The following is a 5,959-nucleotide window of genomic DNA, read 5'->3' on the forward strand; positions in this document are numbered from 1 at the left end:
GCTGGGGGATTGAACCACGGTCCCTGTGCTTTGCTTGGCTTAGTTTGTTCTAAGTAGGTGCTTTAGACCACTGAGCCATCTCACCAGCCCCTCACTTTTTTTTTTTCTAACTCATGATAATACTTCTACTTCAGCCTAGCAAATGCTGAGATTCATTTCTCTTTTTCTTCATTGGTTTCAGTGGGTTCAGTTTCTCCCTGTATTTTTAGTCTTCCTGTTTTTTTTTTTTTTCTTTCTTTTGCTGTATTTTCTTTTTATTATGTTTCTTTTCTTTCTTTTTTTTTTTCTTACTGTACCGAGGATTGAACTCAGGCCCTTGCACTTACCAGGCAAGCACTTATTCTACTAAGCTATCTCCCCGGCCCCTCTTTTTTATTATTTTTCTCACTTAATCTTTTTTGGTACCTCTATCTTATTTTCTTTTACTTGTTACTAGAATCATTTACCTCATTTTTCTCTCCTTCTAATTACTCTTTCTGTTTCTCAAATTTCACTTTTTGTATTTCTTCCTTCCATACCTCCTCCATTTGTCTTAGTATTTAAGCTTTGTTAATCATATTTAGTTGCGGGCTGGGAGATGGCTCACTAGAATAAGTGCTTTCCTAACAAGTGCAATGGCCTGAGTTCAATCCCTGATTCTGTTGCAGGCAGCCAAGTTAGACAGAAATATTCTAGGCAGTCAGACAGGGTCAGGCCCTCAAGGAGACAAGATGGAAGACAAGCTGACTTTGCAACTTGGAAGAGACACACACTCCCATATGGGCCACCTCAAGATCAAGACAAAAAGAGGAAGCACAGCTACATACTTCCCTAGGGATGGCCATTAGGGATTGATATCCTAAATAGTATCAATCAACTTGAAAGAGCCGAAATGAGTCACTAGCCCAACCCCCAACAGGAAGAGACCCTGTTCCGTATTCATGCCCACTTGCTACTTGACTTGCTTTCCCATTTGTTACAGAGGATTTTTGTTGTTGTTGTTGTTTTGGTGGAACTGGGAACTGAACTCAGGCCCTTGTGCTCACCAGAGAAGCACTTATTCCACTGAGCCATCTCCCCAGCCCCTGTTACTGGGTTTAATCAATTTTATCTGAGCAATGGTGCTTGTAATCTCATTGGTTGACCATAGTTTTGTCCCACCTCATGCCCAACTAAGCAAGTTCCCATGTCCTCTCCACCACCTCAGACCCGCCTCACCATATGGTTTTCCTCTATAAAAGTCCCTGCAAGAGACAGCTTCCTAGGGAACTACCCACTCGCCCCTCCCCCCCTCACTCGGGACAGGGAGCTTTCTTTCTCTCAATAAATATATTCTGCTCATAACTTCCGTTTGTTCCTAAAATTCATTCTTCGGTTTTAGAGAACACGAACTCATGCAGGTCAGGTCCAGAGATCATTTTTCTCTATGTCATTTGGAGGTTCCCTATATGGTTTGGAGGTTACCCACCCGAGACCAGTTTTTCTTCCCTGTATCAATTCTGAAAAAAAAAAAAAAAATCATATTTAGTTGTTTCTATGCTATTATTATTGAATTATATTACTAATAGTGGTATAGTTATTGCATTTAGTAGATATTTACTGTTTGTCAATATTAGGATTGTCAGGCTGGGGAGATAGCTCAGTGGCATAAGTACCTGCCTGACAAGCGCAAGGTCCTGAGTTTGATCCCTGGTACCACCAAAAAATACCAAAATAGGGTTGTTTTTATGTCTATATTATAATCACAGATCTCTTCTATATTGTTAAAGATACAGTGGTACCTTCTATTGTAAAAGATACAATGACACCTTTAATTGGTCCTTATAGTATATCAATTGATTTTGCTTTTTATTCTTTCATTGTTGTTAATTTTATCGCTATTGCCAGGGTTGTATAGCTGTTGCTATTAACTAGTTTTTACTCATGCCAATATCTGCTTTGTCTTTGTATCATTCATAATGCTGCAGCTCATTTCCAGAAAGCTGGATGCTGGACCAATTATACGGCATGCTCCACTCACCGAACTGCTGGAGATGGTCTGATCCTGGGGCAGAAGCAAAAGCCTATGATAAAAAAAAAAATAAATAAATAAATAAAAATAAAAAAATAAAAATAAAATAAAAATAAAAGCCTATGATCAGTGGGAAGAGAGTATAAGTTAAATGCATCACCTAAGCTAAACGTAGATACTAAGTAAAGAGTTCTCCATACTATCCTTTTTCTCCCAAAATAAGACCTGACAGAAAAAAATCCATCGTGCAACCTAGAGACGCAGAAACTTGCCGTCACTCTTCTCTTGCTCAGCAGCTGCTCTGTAGAGCACGTAAGGTAAGCAAAGACAGATTGGGACTGGCATATTTCATCTCTACTTTCTTGTTTTTTTTTTTTTTTTTTTTTTACTTTCTTGTTTTTTATTCTTTCATTGTTGTTCATTTTAATGTAATCAAGGCTGATTACTTTCCAGATAGATCTTATTTTGGGGAAAACACAGTAGCAACAGTTTTTCCGCTCTATTGACCCACAATCCTAAATTCACATGCGCATGTACATGTACATACACATACAAAGAAAACAATAGAAAAATGAAACAAGACAACAAAATGCTTCCTAAATCACCTAGTTCCCCTAAAGCTGGACTATGGAGGCCTTCATAGGAAGATATCATAAGTCAAATGGCTAAAATGATAAAAGAGCAGACAAATGAATAGATCAATAAGGCACTCAGCAAGCTCAGAGATGATGTAACTGAATACAATGGACTTAACATACAAAATGATTACTGAGTTTACAAAGACACTAATAAAAGCTAGCTGAATGAAGTAAGATGATACAAAACACAAGTAACAGGTTTAGCAAAGAACTAGAATTCATAAAAAGGTACCAGACAAAGAAGTCCAGGAAATAAAAAAAAATGTTTTTAAAGTATATTGAAAGGGGGGGCTGGGGAGATAGCGCAGTAGAATAAGCGCTTCCCTCATAAGCCCAAGGGCCTGAGTTCAATCCTCAGCTCTGTCAAAAATAAATAAATAAATAAATAAATAAATAAATAAAGTATATTGAAAGTACAGGCAGGAGAAGTGACCAGTGTGAGGACATGGTGTTAGAAGTAGAAAATAGAGGGCTGGGGAGATAACTCAGTAGCATAATTGCCTGCCTGGCAGACACTAAGTCCTGAGTTGGGTCCCTGGTAAAAAGAAAGAAAGAAGGAAAGATGAAAAGAAAAAAAAACACACACACAAAAAAACCCCACAAAATCAAAACCAAAAAAAAAAAAAAGAAAGAAAGAAAGAAAGAGCAGAAGATAGAGCTGATAGAGGATCTCATTCTCAGAAATACCTTAAAAGTAACAAGAAGGGCAGGCCAAATAGCTCAGTGGATTAAAGTACCTGCAAGCAGGCACATGGGCAGGGGATTCAATCCCTGGGCCTGCCTTGCTAGCCCCGCCCCTGGAGCATGATGAAAGGGCAATTGAGACTGGGTGTGGTGATGCATGCCTGTAATCCCAGCTCTCAGGAGGCTGTAAACAGGCAGATCACTATGAGTCCGATCTAGTAGTGAGACCCTGAACACCCTGTAGACCCTTCCCTAAAATACAAAAAAGCATATATATATATATATATATATATATATATATGAATGAAAATAAGTAGAAGTAGCTATCCTATTTTCAGATCAAGTGGACTTCAAGCCAGAATTGAGCAGAAAAGGCAAAGAAGGTCACTAAATATTGGTTAAGGGAACTATCTAACATAAGAAATAACAATTATAAATATGTATCAACACTAGCATGCTGAACATCATAAACAGGGAGATAGCTCAGTGGAATAAGTGCTTGCCCAGCAAGTGTAAGGTTCTGAGTTCAATCCCTGGTATGGCAAAAAAAGAAAAAAAAGAAAAACAAAAAGAAAACTGCATACTAGCCAAAAATGCATACTTAAATAAATACAAAACAATCCTATGCTTATTATTAGATCATAGTGTAATGAAACTAGAAATCAGTGACAGAAGAAACTGCAGAAATTATGCAAACACATGGAGATTAAGCAGTATACTCTTGAATAATCAATAACTCACAGAAGACATTAGACAACTCCCAGAATCAAGTGATAATGCTAATACAACAGACCAGAACATATGGGACACAATAAGAGTACTCCTAATGGTATAGGCAGCTGAGTTAGATAGAAATATAGGCAGTCAGGGGCCAGGGAGATGGCTCAGTGGAATAAGTGCTTCCCTGGCAAGTGCAAGGGCCTGAGCTCAATCCCCGGTTCTGCCAAAAAAAGAAAGAAAGAAAGAAATATAGGCATGGGCTGGAGAGATGGCTCAGTGGTCTAAAGCACCTACTTGAAACAAGCTTAGCAAAGCACAGGGACCGAGGTTCGATCCCCCAGCACCACATGCCAGCCAGCCCCGCCCCCTGGTGGGCTGAGCTGGCCACACACACAGACACAATAAATAAATGTAATAAAGAAAAATAAATAAATATTTAAAAAAAAAAAAAAAGAAAAGAAATATAGGCAGTCAGGTGTCTTGCTGCAGCAAGGCGAGTGGGAGCACCAGGAGCTCGGGCTCAGAGCGAAACACTTCAGACTGTTTTAAGAAAATGGCAGACAAACCAGACATGGGGGAAATCACCAGCTTCGATAAGGCCAAGCTGAAGAAGACGGAGACGCAGGAGAAGAACACCCTGCCGACCAAAGAGACCATTGAGCAGGAAAAGCGGAGTGAGATTTCCTAAGAGCCCAGACAATGCCCCGCCCCCGTCATCTCCGAGACCCCCCAGTCATGATGTGGAGGAAGAGCCACTTGCAAGACAGACACGAGCCACAAGCTGCACTGTGAACCCGGGCATTCCGCGCCGATGCCACCGGCCCGTGGGTCTCTGAGGGGACCCCCCCAATCAGACTGCCAAATTCTCCGGTTTGCCCTAATATTATAGAAAATTATTTGTATGTTAAATGAAAATAAAACACATCTCATGGCAAAAAAGAAAAGAAAGAAAGAAAGAAAGAAAGAAAGAAAAAAGAAAGAAAGAAAGAAAGAAAGAAAGAAAGAAAGAAAGAAAGAAAGAAAGAAAGAAAGAAAAAATAGGCAGTCAGACGGGTAGACTTTCAGAAGGAGCCAGTAGGGAAGGCAAGACAGCCTGCAACAAGGGAGAGACAGACCCCTGCTGTGGGCTGGGCCTCAAGACAGAAGATCAAACAAATGCATACCTCCCTAAAGATAAGCATCCAAGGGCCAGGGAGATAGCTCAGTTCAGTAAGTGTTTGCCTGGCAATGCAAGGTCTTGAGATTGATCCCTGGTACCAAAAAAAAAAAAAAAGAAGATAAGCATCCAGGATTGATAATCGCCTAGAAGAATTTGAAGAATCAAGGAAGAGTTACTAACCCAACCCCTATAGATAAGCCTCATTCATGACTGCTTGCCACAGAACTCCCTTCCCCATTTGATCCTGATTTAATCAATTTTAGCTAAGCAACTGTACCATGAGTTGTAATCTTACTGGTGGACCATAGTTTTGTCCCACCCCATGTGTGAATTCCCAAGTTTTCCACCTTAGAGTCACCTCAACTCATGGTTTTGCGCCATAAAAATCCCTAGAAAAAGCAGATTTCCTAGGCAACCCGCTTGGGTCCCTTTCTGTCTTTGTCTAGGATAGAAGCTTTCTTTCTTCCAATAAATATATTCTGCTCTTAACCTCCATTGTTCCTAAAATTTATTCTTCAGTTTTAGAGAACATCAACTCATCCCAGGTATCTTTTAGGTTGGGAGTTTCATTTCCCTATATCAGTAAGAGTAAAGTTTATACCTGTAAATGTCCACATGAGAAAAACAAAATAAGACCAAATAAATAACTCGGTGATATAGCCTAAAGTCTTGGAGAAACAAAAACAATCCAAATCCAAAACTAGTACAAGGAGGGAAATTTTGAAGATCAGAGTATAAATTAATGATTTTGAGCCCCCAAAATAGACA

General features: G+C 39.6%; 1 pseudogene; it reads left to right on the top strand.

Moving 5' to 3' along the window:
* Window positions 1–4,585: 4,585 nt before the first annotated feature.
* Window positions 4,586–4,906, top strand: LOC101585143 (annotated as a pseudogene).
* Window positions 4,907–5,959: the final 1,053 nt, after the last annotated feature.

This window comes from Octodon degus, unplaced genomic scaffold (genome assembly GCF_000260255.1).
Source record: "Octodon degus isolate 3935 unplaced genomic scaffold, OctDeg1.0 scaffold00022, whole genome shotgun sequence".
Classification (NCBI taxonomy): Eukaryota; Metazoa; Chordata; class Mammalia; order Rodentia; family Octodontidae; genus Octodon; species Octodon degus.